At 44.8% G+C, this 20,884-nt stretch overlaps 1 long non-coding RNA gene across 1 annotated transcript in view; it reads left to right on the top strand.

Moving 5' to 3' along the window:
• LOC138515481 (uncharacterized) overlaps positions 1-20,255 on the top strand; it is a 143,001-nt gene extending 122,746 nt beyond the window's left edge. The window contains exon 3 of the long non-coding RNA XR_011282021.1: positions 19,916-20,255. This is a non-coding gene — a long non-coding RNA (uncharacterized lncRNA). The remainder of the gene's footprint in view (positions 1-19,915) is intronic.
• The last annotated feature ends 629 nt before the right edge of the window (positions 20,256-20,884 follow it).

The raw sequence follows: 20,884 nt of genomic DNA, 5'->3' as shown, positions 1-20,884 counted from the left end.
ACATCAACTTCTCCATCCAGGTAAGTCTGACATGTGCATGCTCCCTGGGTTGATGCGGGAGGTATCATGCACAGATTTTGCATTTGCTTGTCATGCCAGGCTTTGAATAGTTATTTGCACCCATCAGCCCCTCCCCAATTGGACAAGTGCTTCACAGCACATGCTTGCAGGCAATTTTCCTCAGCCACTATCCAGGTCCATTGTGTGTGCCTCTCCATGTATCCTGGCAGTGTGCTATTCAGGAGGACCATGGAATCGTGGGTGGAACCAGGGTAGCGGGCACATCAGTGGGTGATGTACAGTTTGGGTTGGAGGTCACTTGCACAATCAGGGAGTGGCAGCGCTTCCTGTTACAGTACACTGCTTCATGGGCCTGGGGGCCACCAACGCTCCATGGGTACAGTCCAGGGCAGCAATCACATTTGCCATTTGGGCAATGGCATAGAACTGTGCCTTCATGTCATTTTCTTGGGCTGCGGCGGTAAGCAGTAAAATGTGGCGTTGCACTTGCCGCTGGAGGGTTTTGAGCACCTGGGACATTGCTACACAGAATGTGGGCTGTGCCATGCCATGCATCATGGCTACAGAGTGCTAGAAGGTGCCACTTCTGAGGAATTGTAAGACGGACACTAGCTTCAGCAGTGGGGGCACAGCTGTTCGGGTGTTGATCCTGCTCCCTATGTTGTCCTGTATTGTGATAAGCAGTTCAGTTATGGTCTCCCTGTTGAGGCGGTACAGGGTGACTGACTGGCTGTCAGTGAGGGTCCAGCGTGAGGGCCTGAACTTGGGGATGGGGCCACGTCTTGTTTGACCTATCCTCTTCCTCCTCCTCCTCCTCCTCCACACCCCCCCTGTACTCCCTGTGCCCGGGCCTGGTTGTCCTGCATCTCTACTTCCAGGTGCAGCATGAGCATCTTCCTGTCTCAGCTAACAGTAGCTAGTGACAGCATGGTGTTGGAAACTGTATTTGGGGCAGGGGTGTGCCTTATGTAGCCGGTTGGAGTGGATTGAGATCACCTGTGGGTTGATTTCTGACACCTATGCTCATTTACCTCCAGCTGGATGCTGAAGGTAAATGCGCCGTGTGTTTGGCAGTATTAGCACTGGTTTTCAGCGCTAATGCCGCCATACATGTACATGTGATGCGGCTGTGTTTGCGCGTCGTGTGGCTGGTGCAGATACCGCCAGCTGTAATAGCACTGGCTTTGATAGCGCTGGCTGATTTCACAGTCGGCGGTATTTATGCCAGCTCATGATCCGGCAGAGCGGTATTGGTGGTGCTAATTCAGTTACCACCACTTTTAGGGCTTACCGCCCAACTTGTGATGAGGCTCTAACTCTTTTGCACCTCCCAGGATTGGCCAATTTGGCATAAACAGTATGGCTTATGCCAATAATTTATTTGAATTTTATTGCACTCCCATCAGCCTACAAATGTTATTGAGTGCCTTTGGAGATTTTCTAAAGCTAATTCTCTAACAAAAAATGTTAAAAAGACTAAAATGATTCATATCAATAAGAAGAGGAAGACAAACCACACATCGAGTCTGGAAAAGAAGAGCCTTAAGTATGTCGATAATCTGGTGTACCTGGGCTTTGCTGTGTGTAGCAAACCACATAAAATATTTATAGAACACAATTTGAAAAAAATATCTTTTGCCCTATCTAATCAAATGATTAGGATTTACCAAAAGTATGGTAGATTCTCAATCAAGCCCTGCTTTGATCTGCGTAAAGTTGTACCAACGCTACTCTATGGAGCAGAGCTCCTCTGTCCAGCTGTCTTGAGCATATGCAATACACTGGAGGGAATGATCTGGCGTAGAGTGTTAAGGATTCCCAATGCTGTGCCAATTGTGGCAATACAGTTTAAATTGGGACTAAGATCAAGTCGAGCCATATTGAAATGGATACTCATAACATTGTACAGGGGACTGTTAAGTCCCAAAAGTAACATTATATGAAGAGTTGAGTCGTGTCATGACTGGTAAAAAAGACTATATACTAGAAACCATGGAAGGTATGCAAGTATCTATCCTGGAAGACATTGGTAGATCTGGGAAGAACCTGGAAATATTCCCTGATCTGCTAAATCAAGCTCTTTATCAGTGGGATTGGGCCAACACTATCAGTTAATTTCATGATTATTCATTGTTGCAACATTTGCATTGGGCCCATAAGAAACTGGTGGTCCTTGCTCAACACTTGGACACATTCCTGAATCGTTACTATCGAGAAGACCTTTGTCAGTTCAGATGAAATGTGTTCAATAAAGGGGAAATTCGATTACGGAGATACATAATCAAAGAAGAGGAAGCCTCAAGTCACTTTTGTAAAGACTCAACAAAGTTGGAATCATTGAAACATGTATTAGTCTCTTTTGAAGTTCTGACTGCACAGCACACTATCTTTCAACAATATTGTGCAGGAAGTGTTTTTTATGGATGGTGATAGATTCTGGAAAGATTGTTTAGGATCGTCCTCTATATGTATTGCACTAACAAGTTTTTTTAACAAGTTTGAATCTGTTTATAAAGTGAAAGATATATCATGAAATGTATTCCTGTTTTAGAAATAATAGATGGGGAACACGTCTATTGTATCTTTAAATTACTTTTGTAACGTTGAATTGATGTCTTAGAAATATTTGTAACTGATGGTTTTATGTAATGTACTGAATGGGATATATCGATTTTCGTTCTGAGTTTCTTTTTAAAGCTTGAGGTTTCTTTAACCAAACACAAATAATAAAAAATGTTAAAAAAAGAAGCAAGAAGAACACTCATTTGAAAGTAGCTTTGACATGGACATTAAGGGAGAGGCCTCTGTACTGTTTTGCTTCCTGGACATTCTGGTGATAAAGCTTAAATTGTACTAAATAAGCAATCGTATCTTCCATGTGTGACACTCCATCCATTAACTCTGCTATGTCGAAGGAGTGTGGCATGATTGGTACCACCACAAAACATTAAGGACATAAAGTTGAGACACTCCTGATACTCGCAAGGGGATCATGTTATGATATGATATTTTATTTGTAGCACGCTCATACACAAGTGTTACAGTCAGTGGCCCTCCAACAACTTGGGCAAACAATTCAAAATCAGGCAACTTCACCAATTCTTCATTACCATAGGGGAGAATATATTCATGAATATTTTGCGCACACATGTAGGAACTCGTGCTAGTGCCTACGTAAGTTTTATGATAATGAGAGTCATAATCGGGAAGAAATCATCTGACAACACCTCCCTTTTAACATTATGCAAAGGGCCACTCGTAGATTTGGGTCGTTTTTAACAATGGCTACGAATTGCAAAGAATGAGCTGTAGCATATCTGTTATGAAAAAAAAGACCTTCTGATATCAGTAAAGGTGCAATAGAGAAGGAGTCTGTTATTATTTGAGAGTCAGATATTTCTCATTGCGTTGTTTGGAAACATAGTTGACTCTCAAAATAATCAGATTATTACTTGCATCTATGCTGGTTGAAGGGTGTTTAGCTACACTGCATGTAGTATGATGGTTCCTAATGGTGGATGAACATGTATACACAATGAATATGTTACATGGTGAAATAAAAAGCAGCCTGCATATTCCAGTTACACTTTTCAAGCATTATAGTGAAGGTTATGGATAAAGATGATCAACATGTTCTGGTTGTCCATGTATCGGAAAAGTCAGATGATCCCACTAAAAAAATGGAATTGGAAAAGCAGAACCAGATGATAAAGTGTTTGGAAATGTAAGGGGATGTTTAGTTCATGGATCATACAGAATGGAATTCACAGAGGACAATGTAATACATTCTTGCTGGGTCGGTGTGTTTCCCAGATCCGTCTTTGCGGGTTGACAGGTGGGCACAGAGTCTCCAGCAGGTACGTCCCCTTTATAGTCAGGAAGACATCCCTTTGCAGGTAGTTGATAATTAGGAAACTAGGACCAACTACCAGGTTATCCTTAGTCAGTTGCTCTCTGCCTCAAACTGACTCTCTCTGGAACCGAGACACACAAACCCCCAATAACATTCCACAGTAAACTCTGATGACCTCACACACACCTAGCAGGTGCCCACTACACACCTTCCCCCTTAGCCAGAAATGAATGGAAAGAGGAAGATGCTAAATGCTGCTAAACGCTAATAGATCCACACTGTTCACTCCCCCGAAACCTACACTCACCCCTGCACACACATGAACCACATATTTCAAAACTGATCCAAAAAACATATGCAGAATTGATCATTGTAAAATGTGGAAGCATTCAACTTGTAGATTCTATTTACTTTGTTATGTTAAGTATATTTGTAAAGCGCACATACGCCAAAGGCATCATGGCACTAGAGAAGAGAGAGGGGTGGCAGCAGAATATAAAAACAGCCTAAAATAATAATGTTTTCAAGGACCGGCGGAAGACGAGGTGGTCAGCAGTAGCTCGCAAGGCCAGCGGAAAATCATTCCACATTTTGACAGCCAGCACAGAAAAGGCCAGGCTACCTATGCATGACACTCTGGCACGAGGAACAGGCAGCAGGAAGGCAGAGTGGGATTGAAGGGGGCAGGCGGGAGCATATTGTGCAAACCTTTCTTGAAGGTATTCCGCTCCCTTTTTGTAGAAAGACAGGTGAACCATGCACACGGACTTGGAATGGATCCTCTTTTCGATAGGGAGGCAATGGAGTTTTCTGAGAAGCGGAGACATGTGCGCTCGAAAAAAGGCAGATGCAGAACAGCTCGGGCAGCAGCATTTTGGAGCATCTGAAGCCGATTAATGAGATCACGTGGCTGCCCAAAATACAGCAAGTTGCAGTAATTGGTTGTGCTGAGAACCAGCACGGCCACCACCGGGGCATGAAACTTGGCTGGAACGAAAGGGAGCACTTTCCGTAGAATGCGTCATTTGAAGTGTCCAGATTTACACACATCTGCCACCTGCTCTGTCGTAGATAAAGAAGATGACATTTTAACCCCCAGATTTTTCACTAGGGGGAGGGCAGAGGACACGGGCCTAAAGAGGTATGCCAGAAATCTGCCGTCCAAAAGGAGGAAGGACTGGAGGTACCCACAACAAGCACCTCTGTTTTGTTGCTATTCAATTTCAGCCAATTGGCCACCATCCAGGCACCAAAGTCCTCTAGGCACCCCTAAGCCGAGCCGGAGTATCTGGACGGGTAATGTCCAGGTGGACCAGAATCAGCGTGTTGGAAGCATAGGAGTAGTATATGCAGGCATGTGACAGAATGAGAAGGAGAAGTGGTCTAATATAAATATTAAACAGAGTAGGCAAATGTGTGTATCCCTAAGAGAGCCCGCATGATCGTAGCACAGCTTTGGAGCAAAAGTAAGGAAGCAAGACTGACTGAGACCGTTCTGTTAGAAAAGCAGAGAACCAGTCCAGGACTTGGCCCGACATACGGGCATCTAGTAGCCGGGATAGCAGGGTGGTGTGGCTAACCGTATCAAAAGCAGCAGGCAGTTCTAATAGTAATGCTGAGTTGCTTTTAACATTCAGTTGGTATGCATTTAGTACATTTAGGGACAATTGTGTCCCTAGTTTGTCAGCCGAAACGTGTTTCGACCCGTGGGTCTTTATCAAGACTGATGAGGATTCAAAAATCATGTGAAGTGCGCAGTTTGTGACATAGTTGTGACATATATAATATTAGTGCATTGTGAGTGGTGTTTGGTGAGGTCGAGTGTTAGGTAAGTAATCCAAGGTAAATAAGCACATACATTTGATGCAATGGCAAAGCATTCAAGGCAGAAGGAGAGCAGAGAAAGCAGAGAGGAAAGGTTAGCAAGGTAGTTGTTGGAAGTGGTTGGGGTTCATAGTTTGGAAGTTAAGAGGATGAGTGCCTCTTACCTATTGTATGCAGTCTCTAGCCCCCTGTGGGGTCCTGGTCCGTGGTAATTGATGGCTGTGCTGTCGAACAGTGGCTCCTGTTGGGCCCTGTAAGACAAGTAGGTTGAGGTTAATGGGGGTGCTGCCTGTTGCAATTTTGAAGGTTGTTGCAAGTCCCTGGTGGGGGCTCCTGGTGGAGTCTGGACTCATGGGTCTTGTCCTGGTGTGTGGTGGCATGCTGTGTCGAAAAGGGGTGGGTCCCAGAGTCGGGAGATCAGCCCTAGTATGGTGAGAGGGCCACCGGACTGCGATCAATAGGGGATGCAGCCAGGTGCATATTATTGGAGCGCCGTGAATGGTTGCCTGCCTGCCCTAGTGGGGTGCTGGCAACGTGATCATTTGGCCTGGCTGATTGGGTCTGTACTGCGTGCGTTACCCCGTGCCCCCCTTTGGGTTGGGGTTAAGGAGAAACCTGATGGGTAGGGCCGCTCGAGTCTGCCCGGGAGGAGTCATCTCAGCATCCCGGCGTTGTGTTGCGCCAGGAATAAGGGGTCCTAATACCCTCGTGAGGGTGCTAAGATCATGCGGTTAGTTGGGCCGGTACGCCGGCTCTTCCCAAGGTGGCGAGATTGATGGTATTGTTGGCAAGGCAATTAGGTGAATGGCCATGTTGGGCGGGTGAAGGGATACACGCAGTACAGAGCCAACCACCCAGGCCAAATGATCACGTTGCCAGCACTCCACTAGGGCAGGCAGGCAACCATTCACGGCGCTCCAATAATATGCACCTGGCTGCATCCCCTATTGATCGCAGTCCGGTGGCCCTATCACCATACTAGGGCTGATCTCCCGACCCTGGGACCCACCACTTTCGACACAGCATGCCACCACACACCAGGGCAAGACCCATGAGTCCAGACTCGTCCAGGAGCCCCCACCAGGGACTTGCAACAACCTTGAAAATGGCAACAGACAGTACCCCCATTAACCTCAACCTACTTGCCTTACAGGGCTCAACAGGAGCCACTGTCTCGACAGGACAGCCATCAATTACCATGGACCAGGACCCCACAGGGGGCTAGAGACTGCATAGAATAGGTAAAAGGCACTCATCCTCTTAACTTCCCAAATATGAACCCCAACCACCTCCAACAACTACCTTGCTAACCTTTCCTCTGTGCTTTCTCTGCTCTCCTTCTGCCTTGAATGCTTTGCAATTGCATCAAATGTATGTGCTTATTTACCTTGCATTACTTACCTAACACTCCACCTCACCAAACACCACTCACTGTGCACTGATATTATATATATCACTATGTCACAAACTGAGCACTTCACATGATGTTTGAATCCTCATCAACCTTGATAAAAACCCACGGGTCGAAACACGTGTCGGCTGACAAACAAGGGACACAATTGCCCCTAAATGTACTAAATGCATACCAACTGAATGTTAAAAAGCAAAAACTACATCGCAATAAACACTGTGTTAGAACTATTGTTTGAACGACTGAAGGAAGATAACCAGGAGAAATCTCTCTTTCTACTCAACAATTGGGGTGCTGGCTAAACCCTGACAGCTCCTGTGATCTTGCAACAGAGGAACCCTATTAATGTATGCTTAATATACAACAGGGCCTAGCACAGGTTGTTTCCACACCTAGAGCCAACCACGATCCTATCAGCAACACTAGGAAAACAACCACTGCTCAAGCTATCAGTAGTAATACTGCTCCCACCACACCCTGTGTCACCAGACGAGCCAGGTCCACCAGTACCGAGTTTAGAACAGATTCAGGCCCCTCATAGGTCTAAAGGCGGACTGGAAGGGATCGAAGAAGCCAGAAGCAACAAAAGACGTGGAGACACTAAAACCTCAAGAACCTTCATAGAAAAAAGGCAGAAGGGAAATGGGGCGAAAGTTAGACAAGATCCTGGGATCAAGGCAGGGCTTTTTCAGAAGGGAAAGCACAAGAGCATGCTTCAGCAGAGTAGGAATACATCCCTCTTAAAACAAGCCATTAATAGCAGTGGTAATATGAGGGATCAGATCTGCTGAAATATCTTTAAGCAAATGTAATATTTAATGGAATAGCATCTGCCGGGGATTGCGGATTTAAGGTGGTGAATTGCTTTAAGTATTTCTTGGTCCAAAAACAAGGGGAAGGAGCACCATGTGGCAGTGGAAGCATGCAGTTTAGGCAGGGTAGGGACAACAGCCGTATGGGCGACTATTTCATTTATGTCATTACGAATAGTCTCGATCTTGGTGAGAAAGAAACAGGAAAGAAAGTCACTGAGATCCTGTGATGGAGTCACCAGGGAGGCGGCTTTAGTCGGAGTGGACAGGGAATGAACCAATTCAAAAAAGGGCCTCTGGTTTATTTGGTGCGTTTTCCACCTTCTTACTAAAGTAAGATTTTTTGGCAGCAGTAATTGCTTTTTGATGGCCTGTCAGGATAAGACAAAAGGTGTGTTTGGCTTTGTGCGACTAGTCTGCTTGCCACTTCCTCTCTGCCTACCTGCAACACAAATTTTCAGCCTTAAACTCTTCAGAGAACCAAGGCTCATTTGCCCAATTTTTTTCCTTACTAAGTTTAAGAGGAGCCAACCGGTCAACGGTAGCAGAGAAGGAAGCTTCCAGTGTGGTGACGGCCAGTACTAACTCCTGATTTGTCACTTTCTGTCAGTTCCGCTTCAAGGCAGCCTGTTTACACAGCGGAGGAGTGGAGTCCTGATGAATAACAGAAAGGGATCAAGAAATTATCAGACCATAAAATAGGCTGAGGAGCACAAATAAAATCTAAGATATTACCCAGTTGATGAGTGGGCGTCGTAATCAGCTGGGGGTGGCCAAGATCTTCTATTAAGGACAAGAAATTCACCACCTGGCCTGTATTAGTAGGAAGGCTGAAGTCGCCGACCACTCAAAAGACAGATATTTGATCAGAAGCATCGGACACAAACTCTGTAAATTCAATGCAAAAAGCAGCCTCAGTGCCAGGGGGACGATACACAAATAGAACGGTGTCCATTTAACTGTACATTGTAGATCATATATGCCTTAAACTGTACACATACCCTAAATTGTACACATCCTCTCTCCATTGCACCACGAGAAAGCATGCAAGTAAAATGACACAACATAACGTCCCCCAAAAAAAAGAAAACATCTGCACTGACACAACATCCAGCAGCGCGCATCACATCTGGTGCCCTAGAGTATGTAACCATCTGACATAGCATAACACAGGGGAGACAGCACCAAACAAAGGAAGAAACAGCATCCAACAGCACAGCACAGGGAACACAAATGTGGATGCAACTTACAACAAAATCCTTCAAGATATCTGCAATAACACCAACAGGATATGATATAATATGATATGGTATTTATAACGCGCCTATACACAAGTGTTTCAAGGCGCGACGAGGCGGGTGGGAAACAAGGGGAGACATACAACGATCCTACTAGGCCAGGTGTCATCCAGATCGCGCAAGTGCAAGGGAGGGGGGAAAGGGAGAAGTGAAATGGGAAAGGGAGAGGGGAAAGTGCAGTACAGGGTAATAGCATACAGGAAAGTAACAAGGGCCAGCTAGTGGCAGTGCGAGTAAGTGCAGATAAGTGCTGGGTAGGAGGGGCTGTAGGGATACAGACACAGTCCCGTAGTGCAGGGGGTGCCAGGGAGGCAGTGCAGGGGAGAGTGGCTGGGCCAAGGACTGAGAAGGTGAGTGGCCCAGTTGCAGATTCGGTGCAGTTTAGTAACTTTAGCAGGGGAGAGGGGGAGAGAAAGCGGAGGCGAAGAGGAAGGTTTTGAGGTGCTTAGGGAACCGGAGATGGTTCTCCTCAAGTTTCAGGGGGGCAGGAAGGCTGTTCCAGAGGGAGGCCCCTGCAGCAGAGAGAGATCTGTTCCAGAGGATGAAGCCCCTCATGCAAAAATATCCCTAGCAAAAATGCTAAAAATGCAACACAGGGATAGACTACCAGCTCACACCTTCAATAAATAGACATGCTAACAATCGTGAACCATCACAAAAACGCATCACTTTCCACCTGGGACTGCCACTCTCAAGCCTTAGTCCTGCCATGAATAAGCACTAACCAGCTCACCATTGAGCAATTTATACATCAGGCAAATAAGACACCTTCCACTCAGGACTGACCCCCCCCCCGACCCGCACTAAGCCTCAGCTCTGTCAAGACCCAGCTGAACTCCATAACCAGACCTGATTGAACCTACTAGAAAAATGTACCCCTACTGTTGGCTCCTCTACTCACAACCTTACTCCAGTGGCAAAATCTGTGCCCCCATGGCGACCGCCATTAAAAGCACCTCTGTTTGCGCTAATGCCCCCCTAATGTCTAAAGCTGGCAAACCTAAGCCACCTTGGCAGACACAAAACGTCCATATTAGGTATTGCCCACACACGTTGTAGCACATTCTCTCACTAGATTTCCAGGCAAGGATTTAACGCACTTCTTTCCCATAAAATGACAGGAGTAAAAAAACAGCACACTCCTACATTCTCAGATGACTAGAAGATCACTAAGATGAAGGCCTACCTGGCAAATTGCTAATGCCAAAAAGAGCAAAGTATGTCAAGAAACACATACAAGTTTGGAAACCTAAAAACTCTCAATGTGAACTCCACACACACACACAAACACGCTCACATCATAATATATGGTCACTTCATGGTAAACATTCATACCTTTGCAGTATCACACACAGTGCATAATGGGAATGCAATGCCCTCAAATCTGTCCATATCAATACATTGCATGGAACACATGTGTACACACACCCATCACATAGATCTTTTGGGGGTGTCCTCATTGCACACACCTTGGATCCCAAAAAGTTATGCAGACAACCCATACATGTGTGACACATACTTTGGCAACAAAGATTGCAAACACGACTGACAGAATAAAACACGTCAAACCAGACAATAACTCAAGGCATTGATTCAAAAGATAATTCAACTTTTTTCCCATGCTTCCCATGCTTGCGCACTCGCAAAGTCAATGCCCCTGTGGTTGACTATTGCAAAAATAACATGCACAGACAAAACTAGTCCAAAAAAACGTGCACATATTAAACTGGTTTCTCCTTTATATTTGGCACAACTATAGATAGACTGTTTTCATCTGTTGAAACTAAAACAGATAAACTAGCAGATAAACTAGCAGAGTTAAAAAACATGGATGATGTCTAGTATTCCCCTTACTCCTATTCACATCACACAAATATAGAGTGACATCTCAACTTCCTCCCACAATAGGACAGAGGATACACATGTGCCTAGAATCACATAGCGCCAGCCTGAAGATAGCAAACATTGTTTGAAAAGTAGCATACAGCATTGTATCCACTGTTGGCATCCACACCAAAAACAGAAATCGAATATTTTGGTAATGGGGGCAGCCCCGTCCCACCCCACTAAGCGCTTTAGAGTGAGGCGAGATGCCATCGAAGCACTATGATGGGCCAAGGAGGCAGGGGTGATGGTAAAAGGACCACCTCCCAATACAAAGGACCCCACTTCAATATGATCAAATATAATCAACCCACATAGTGTTTTGCAGGGCGCAAGCAACATTGTTTTTTTGTGTAGATATTAGTAATCGTATGGTAGAAGGTAAGGCCTGCGCGGCGAATGCAGCATTGTATGCACTAGGCCTAAATTGCAAGATGAGGGAATGCTCCAGCTATGCCCAAGCTCTGATGACAACAGCCCACATCCCCAACCAACACAACGCTTATTAATTGTTCTAACAGTGTTGCAAAGGTGTGTTTCTACTCAAGAGGAATGTGCCCTACGAGACCGTGATCACAGACGGTGTCCAGACATTTGGTCGACTGAAAACTGGTCGAAAGACATTTGGTCGACGCAATTTGGTCGAAAACCAAATGGTCGCATTTTTTTTTTTATTATATATATATTTTTTGGGTTTTCGTTTAAAAAAAAAGGGTTTTTTAGAAAGAAAAGGAGGTTGGGGGGACCCCCCCCCCCCAAAAAAAGGGGTGAAAATAAAAAAAATAAAAAATTCGACCATTTGGTTTTCGACCAAATTGGTTCGACCATTTGTCCAGTCGACCAATTTTTTTCAACCAAATGTCTGGTAACCATCACAGACCAGTGGCAGGTTTGCCTATTATCTCACACTGGCCAAAGCATGACCCGGCCCATCCCCAGGCGACCACAAGTTACAGCCCATATAACTGACCAAACCTTAAGATCCCCGAGTTCCAGGGCACCAGGTGCCCTTTGACCACCATCCCCAAAGTAACAAGTCCCAAAATGTTCAAAGAGGACGGACAGGGCACATCGTTGAGCGACAACCGTATGATTTGTATTGTGAGGTGTTGGGAGGGATAAATTATAGAATGAAACGAGGGTGGAGACCTTGGAGTCAGATAGCATGGAAGGGAGTGAGTGAAGTGTGAGTGTGTAGGTTAGAGTGCCCCAGAACCTCCCTTTTGCCTGTCTTGAGGCCTGCCAGGTGCACTGTATAGTGATAAAGTAGCATTATGTTAGGAATGCAGTTAATTTGTTCTTTGTCCTTCAACGTGAGAAAAAGAGGATCACTGCAGCACCCACATAATGGAAGACGGCCAGACTGGCTACATCCAATGACCTGGCATCTCTTATGGAGCAGGCGGATCATGTATAGGCGTACACCAACCAGCCGTGCAGGTTTTTAGTGTATGTATAGCGTGATCTATGACAATGTTTTCCTTTATAAGATTCTGCTTGTACTGCTTTTCGGTATAACGTTCTTAGCAACAGAGTTATTTGCTGTTGCTCTCATCTTTGCATGAGATTAAAACCTGTTATCCTTACAAGATTGACTTGGGCCTTTCTTCCCTAGTGGGTTGCATTCTCTCTGGTGTGAGCATTCAGGGACTTGCCTTCAATATCCTGCAATGCGTCCATCTCATAAGGCATAAGGCAACTTGTAAAACTTTCACCTCATCCATGTGATTCTTTATAGCTTAAAGGCAGCACCGACTCTCATCAGTGCAATCCTTCATAGCAACACAACACCAAAGGCAACACTGAGCAATTTACATTCATACCGCTTCAGAAACTCTTTGCAAAGGTTCCTGGAGTTAGCTGCGTGCATGCACAGCAACAGCCAGTCGGCAAATCAGGGCCCTCTGACACACCAGAAACACTTTCTTCCCATTCCTCCTCCAATCCTTCATGTTGTTTCGAGCGTGGAATGTCAGCACGCTTGAGGTTCCGTAGAGAAAGTTCTGTGATGTCATCATTCCTGCCAGAGTCTGATGGCTGACAGAGCTCTGCTCCATCTCAATCAACTGGCAAGATCCAGGCAGGGAATGCCCAGCCAAGACAAATGGCTCGGTAGGGGTAGCGCTCCCTGGGGTTTCCAGGTGAAACAGTCCCCATCTAGGTTGGCCGCACCAACGTGGCAAACCACAGCCTTCCTCACAATCACACACAGCGGTAGCCCACTCAAACAATGATGCAGTCCTCATTCAGTATACCCCACATGGCAGTGGCAAACTTCAACGATGGGTCCACAGAGCAAAGGCTTCCAAAAACAGCACACATTGGATGATTTAACTTGCTGCAGAAGAGCAGGCACATGAGCCTACAGGGCCTCTGTCAGCTTCCACGACCATGCAGAGAGAGTGCCAATGGCAGCAGAACCCTAGGTGGTGGTCTTCAGTGGGGGCGGTTGCCAATCGTTATGCACCGCCGCAGCAGCTGAAACACACAGGTCCTCATCGCCAATGCTGCGGGTTGACCGATGAACACAGAGTCCCGAGTAGATAGCAGGTAAGTCCTCTTTATTAGTCGGGAATTAATCTCTGTGCGGGCAGTTGGTAAGTTAGAATACCGGCACCACCTTCTAGACTATCCTTAGTCAGTTGCTCTATGCCTCTAACTGACTCTCTCTGTAATCCAGGCACAGAAGCGCCCAATAACATTCCACAGTAAACTCAAATGACCTCACACACACCTAGCAGGTGTGTCCGAGAGGGCAGGGAAAGAGAGATGGGAGAGCTCCAGTCTCTGTACCCTCAGGGTGTGCCAGGTTACAGCGGGAAGTAGCACTTTTAATCGCCTTATGACCACCTGGCATTCTGCTGGCCCGTGTTCTCTCGTTTGTCTTTGTGGATTATGAGATACAGCATTCAGAGTGGGGGCCGGAGATATGACCGATCCACAAGAGAGCGAAGAGAGCAAAGAGCCAGAGCCGGCAAAACAAAACAAAGTCAACGCCGAATAGCAGAATGCAAATGCAGCGGGCTATCATCCGAACCAATGGTAAGAGACGTGTTGGAGAAATGTGGGAAAAGAGGGGCGACATAACAGACTATTTGAAACATCTAACATGGGAATTCTGCCCAGCAAAGGGAACGATAGAAAGAGATTTCACAGGGGAACCAGGTGAATATGATAACCAATGGGAGTGAGAGGAGGCGACTGAACAGGAAAAGAGGCCCTATTAAATGGAACAAGCAGCAGCAGGGAGTGTGGGTTATTTGGGTGAGGTTGAAGGGCAAGAGGTGGACCAAGAGACCAGGCAGGGGAAGGATGGTGGAGCAAAGCACTGACGAGAATAACAGCAAGTGTTAAAGGTGAGGTACTGGTTGGTGAGAGAAAGTGGTATTTGGGTGTGAGAGTGCGCGCATGGTGAGTGAATAGAGTGACTGAGGTTAAGTTCAAGAGCAGGGGAATAAGTTAGAGTGAGTGAAAAGGGTAAATGGAAGAGTGAACAGGGGTGAACTGCAAGAGAATGAGGGCTTTAGTGGAATGTAGAGTGGATAGTATAGGGGAGCAAAAGGAGGGTATGAGTGAAAATTAGTTGTGAGGTGGAATAACTTCAGAGGACAGTGGGGAGTAGAAGAGAATAGAGGTGAGTGGCAGTTAGTAGGTTGTAGCATGGCGTGGAGAGTATAGGGGAATGGATTATAAAGGGAGAGTAGGAGAGAAGAGTAAATGTGAGACGAGATAACATCAGAGCGGCAGAAGAGAGAGAGAGAGACAGGGGAGATTAGGAGGAGGAGATTAGGAGTGAGTAGAAACAAGAGAAAAGAAGGGAAGGGGCATTAGGAAGGATAAACTGAGTGGGGCCTGAGCATTTGAAAGGCACCATTTCCTATTGTAAAGATCATTCATGTTTTGGACGTCAGACAGAATTCCACCTAGGAAAGAATTTTGCGGGAGTGAGCGATAAGGCTGCAGCCTTTGGGCCTTCGTCACAGTAAGCATCATAGACAATAGGGGTAACTGATCTCTAGTTGCCTACATCAGAAATATGATAGGGATTTGTGAAGACCACAGGAGACGAGAGAGATGGCCATCAGTATGTCCTGCTATTCTCACATTGCAACTCTCACCCACTTAAATTGATTATTGTACAATAATAATTCCCAAATCATCCCTGCAACATCACTGACATGTTGATGGTATATTGGGCGCCATTTTGGTGTACTGTAGTCGTCTGAAACCCAGATGGAAGGTGATGAAAACATGGCACTGAATGTCAGAGATATTAGAGAAGACCAACCTGTTAAGAACGGGGATGTGTTGGTAAAAAGAAACATTTGTGACTTCAACTTTACTTCTTTATATATTTGATTGAAAAATAATACTGAATGTTTCCATAGTGGGGTTTGCATTTTGTATGTTCTTAAATCCAAAAGGATGGTGTTAATTGAGTATGTGTGGTGCTGAATTGCATTTAGTGTTAAGAATGTGCTCAGGAGTGATGTAATGCCTGATAGTTGAAATGTGTCAGTGAGACAATGCTTTGACAGGCTATGGGCTGGATGCTGTGCACATTTGTAAAAGAGGCTGTCTCCTCAAGTCCCTTTTCATTCAGAATACAGACTAGCCAACAGTCTTCAAATTACTTTAGCAGCTATTCTTCCATATGGTTCACAGCTGTTCAGCTGATTTTGTAGGATTATTATATTCTTAATGACTTAATTAAATATTCTATGTGTTATCAATCACTGTAAATGAATAAAGTATGAACTAATAATAACGAAAACACACAACACTTAGGGCTTTAATCACAGAAGTGTTTTATAATGGCAAAACCTTGGAAAACGCTCTTTGAATTAGGCCTTAAATCACGCAAAAATCCTTATCACAATTCCTGGAACGGGTTTTGTGTGTATTTCCGGGACTCTGCACGTGCCTGTCATGTCTTTGCTTGATGTCAATCGTTTTGCGTAACACTCCACGCCAAATTGTGGGACGGGCCTACGCAAAGAAATAAATATGGGGCGCAACATGCATATTCCCCATTCTCCCAGCAAAATGAGGAAGACCAAAGAATAACGTGGGCAAGTTGAGGGACGGGCCACCAAAAGGAATGGCACGCCCAGTCAAGTGCAGACCCAACCATATTCATGGATTTCCATGCGCAACTTCACGTCTGGAAAAGCTATGCTCAAATCTTGTGATCCAACACGCAAAGGTAACCTTAACATAGCAATTTAGGGGTGACGGCATGTAGTTGAAGTGCAGCTTGGAGTTCTGGGTGATTGTATGCAGATTAGCAGGGTGCTGCCTTGAATTACAGGGGTTTGTACGCAGGTTAACCAGATTCTGCCTTGAGTTACCAGAAATGAAATGCAGGGTATCGGGGTGCAGTTGTGGGTTACAGGGGTTCATATGCAGTGTCAGTGGGGTTCCACCTTGGTTGCGGCGGTACAGCCTGCAGTGTTGACGGGGTGCATAATGGAATGGTGGGGATAAGGTAGGCGCAAACGTTGGTATATGTCGCTGGTTTTGGTTTGCGTGGGGGCATGTTGTGGGCACTCTGGGCGCTACTCTATTTTCTTTTTGCCTAGGGTTACTTTACGGTTAGAATTCCATGAATACGCAGAACACACAACACATTCTTTTGTGTGCAGGTAGGCGCAAAGATGTTTTCCGAGCAAAGTTCTTTACAGTGACTTTTTGCTTTTTCAATGAATCGGGCCCTTCGTCTCATAAATGAATATGTGAAAGCCTTTTTCTCATGCTACCTAATAACTCAGCATTTAAATGTATTGAAAACATGTGGTTTTCTGTTACAACACACGCAGGACTATTTGATAAACAAGACAAATACGTCAGAAACCATAACACCGTGTGAACCTAAAAAGACACCCTACTTTACAAATGTTACCATTCTGAAGAGAGACAACACTTTGATCATGGCGACGCAGTACCACAACTTCAATCTCGTCTCCCTCCACAATGCACTTGTCAATCAAGAGGTCAAGGGAAATGCCCCCAATTTTGAAACATGAGAGGTTACAGATGCTAAAGGGACACATGTAGCTAGAAAACACTTTCAAAATAATGTTTTTTATTTGTGCCATTTTGTGTAACTGGTAACACGAATTTGTAAGCACATTGTCAATCCAAAAAGATTTGCAAAACGGGCTGCTTCTTTACTGTGTTGTGATTCACTTTGTAACATCCGCATGACAGGTAACATTTGTCATTGTAATGTGTTTTGTGTCAACACGTGGGTGACTCAACAAATAGCTGTTCTTTTATGGTAAGGGGACACAAAAAGAAAGAAAAGAACAGAAACAAAATACTGTGTTGACTTCAGAATAGATTTTACAGTTTGAGTGTAGCCATAAATTATCTCATTTTCAGTTACATTTGTAAAGTCTACAAACGACATATAGATTCTATACCCCACACCATGTTTAGATAGTCGGAGCACACTTTCTATTCTTCAGTTCTCGTGTTAATGTACCAAATGTATAATTACTTTCAATTGCTCCCGGGTAAAATAAAACTATAGGACTTAGCATGTTATCAAAGTCAACAGGGCATGCTACAACTTGCAGTTTAATTTGATACATACTTCTGTGCATTCTTTCAGCACCAACGAGAGCAGTGTCATTTGAAATCACCATGGGAACAGCAACATTGATATTTATTATTAGCTGTATGGTAAACAAAGCAAACACAAATGTCTCTTAGATTGGATTTGGAGGGCAACCATCGGACAAAATGGAAGCATCTCAAAAGATGCCACAGGATGTCCATTGCAAACACCACCATCAGAATATCCTTCACCACAAAAGAACTTAGGCGGGTTCTTCTGCACCTCAGATAACGGACTGGAGAAACACTGATAATGATTGCTGAGCTGTGACGCACTTACCGATACCATACAGCCCACTGAATAACATATCATTTACCAATACACTGGAATTTCCAAACCCTGAGTGAAAAGGGACCTGCAACTGCCCTGCATGCATTTATATTTGTTTCTAAAAGTTTTCAGGGACATCATTGAGCGATTTACATTTCTGTGAGTGTCTGATTTGACTCTGTAGTCAGGGTACCCTTCCTTCTTACCTTTCCAAAAATGTATTTGTCTCCTGCACATGGTGAACTCTGTTTTGCTTGGATACACTAACTGAGATCCCCGGCCATAGATTTCCTTCTGCTGCGACAAACACCCTGTTGTTCCAAAATGGTAGGGGCTCACAGTAAATGACACTCTGTGGTAGTCAGAGCTGCTTATCAGTTTCACTTTCAGGAATCGCTCTGTGCCTGAAAAATTGTATTCGTTTTTTCTTCTCAGAATGGCCAGCTGGTCCATAGGGTGCGTAGTGAAGCGTTGTCATCCCTGCAGAGATATGCATATGCTTCTGCTGCACAGTTTGTTAAACATACCAGCAACTGCTACAAATATGTATTGTTACTTTAACCGGGCACCACTCTATCTGCAACTCTTTCTGAATAAATGTTCCCCTTCTAGACACCTGTGTTCCTCTTGCACCAACTCCTTGTGTGTAAAGCGGTTTGCTAAACAGAGGTCAGGTGGTCGATCGCTTTCCTCAGCAGGATACCTTCTTTAAAACAGCCTCCCCTTCCCTCCTTAAGTTCCGGAAAAGCCTCAAGAACTTCCTCTTTACCTCTTCCTTCCCTCCTTCTCTCCTCTGCTAATCGCATAGTAGCTTGATTGGAGTTCAGGGCTCTTATGCATCCTTGGGGCCCTAACCTCCCACATTTTATCATCCCAGCTGTTGCTTATCCTCTGCACTTGCCTCGGCTCACCCGCCACCACTGGTGGTTGCACTTAGCTTTCTTCATAGCACTTCACCTGCTGCTCTCCATGAGCACCACAGCACCTATCCCATACCCCTCTCCCCTCCGCACTTGCATGTTCTGAACACTCATAAGGCATAGTAGGTTGTCTTCCCCCCCATTGCCCCTGTTGCCATGTGGGTGCTTTGAAACAGTATTTGCTCCCTGTGTAACAAGTGAACAATAAATACATAAATAAATTACTGTTACGCTCATAACCGTAGTAGGCAGAATGGGGTTTATGCCAAACATGTAACTCCAATCCACCATTACCTGTTACTCTAAATCACCTTGCATCAATTAGATTCAGCTGTGGCATAATGTTAAGGGCAATTTTTAATTTACCTTTCTTTAAAGTGCAAATAAATTGCTTGAAGGCTATTAAAAGCCTGAAGCACTTGGGAGACAGGCTAATATCACAGGGATGTGGATAGCATGCAACTGTGACTCATTAGCTAAAGCAGATAAACGAGCCATCTGATTGAATGCATTCACTCTCAGTATGACATCTCACTGAAACCCCCTTTAAGAACACACATGAGATTCTAACATGTCACTAACAGGGAAGCTGAGTTCCTAACAATGAATATTCCCAGTGAATCCTGCTAGCAGGGTGTGGGAGTTGAACATGACATCAATTACTGGTAGAAAGCCCCTTCATCTACTGAAGAAGGGGCAATAGATGAGCTAAGGTTGCCAGGGACCAAGTGGTACAGGAAGAAAGGATCCGTCCATCTTGGAATCACTACCTGTAACCTTTGCTCTACGCCACTTGACTTGGAGTATAAGGCCTCTACATACATCATTAGAAGTGTGTGGGAAATTCCCTAAGCGTCTCTAAGATTCAGCTCCAATTAGATCCAAGCAGAGGTCTTAAAATTGCATGACAATCTTCTAGGATGTTCCCGTCCCTGCAGTGAACTATTCACTCTATTGATTCTGATTTGAACTGTTGATAACGCGATATCTTGTTCCATAGGGGTGAACACAGAGAGACCACAGCTGGGAGAACTCTAAAGCTTGCCTGGATCAAGGATGCTTTGACCAAGACGCCCAGCAAACTTGCAGGGGACCATTGCTCTTGCAGGTGTTTGTGTTTGCCTCCAGGCTATCAGAAGTGCTGAACAGAATGCCAGCTCTTTGGGGTGACTGCGCTGGATCCCCAAGTAACGTTCTAAAGTCCCGAGGCAATTACCCAAGGCTCTACTGCTGATTCATCAAGAAGAGTTTGTGCCTAGATGAGCCTTTTTATTATTAGTGTGCATCAGTCTAAAATCAGACTTTTAATACATCTCTGGTGCATTAATAAACGGTAGAAAAACAACAACCGAAAAGAATAAAGTACAAGGAGTGCTGAGACCCTTTATTTGTGCATGCACTTTAATAACCACTGAACAGTTCTGTGGTAATAAAAAGGTCCAGCAGTTGGCACCTTTTAATCAGACCTCAACCGCGTTATTAGGTGCAGCGGTCCATTAATATGGATTTGATGTGAGACCAAAGTTTTGTGAGGTGAAATATGTAGTTGGTATTGTTTCCATCCATGAAGATCTGCCACAGGGCTTCTGATTTCGTAGAGTCCATGTGTGCTAAATCCAGCGCCATTAGCTACTGTTTCCGTATAGTCACCGGGGAGCTGTCTTCTAGCAAAAGATGCGTATTGCTTTCAACGCGTTGGTCTCCACAGAATCTGCACAACCTATCCTACTTAGAAATGGGCTGATGTACTCCAATAGCTTCCAACGTAGTTAAGGTGTTTAATGTGAATCTAATATATTCCCACACAGAATCATTTCTCAGGTAAGCCTCAAAATATAAAAGGAAGACTGTTGCGTTCAAGTATGTATTGTACAAACAAAGTGATGTTATCTTTTGTGGCTAGGTCGATGAGTGAGTGTCACTTGCTAAATTCGTGTATCATCGCACAGAATTTAGTTTTAAATATGTT

The sequence above is a fragment of the Ambystoma mexicanum genome, chromosome 6q, assembly GCF_040938575.1.
Source record: "Ambystoma mexicanum isolate Mex_15411 chromosome 6q, UKY_AmexF1_1, whole genome shotgun sequence".
NCBI classification, from domain to species: Eukaryota; Metazoa; Chordata; class Amphibia; order Caudata; family Ambystomatidae; genus Ambystoma; species Ambystoma mexicanum.
Note: the sequence above shows the minus strand (reverse complement) of the source record. Positions and strands in the feature narration are given on the sequence as shown.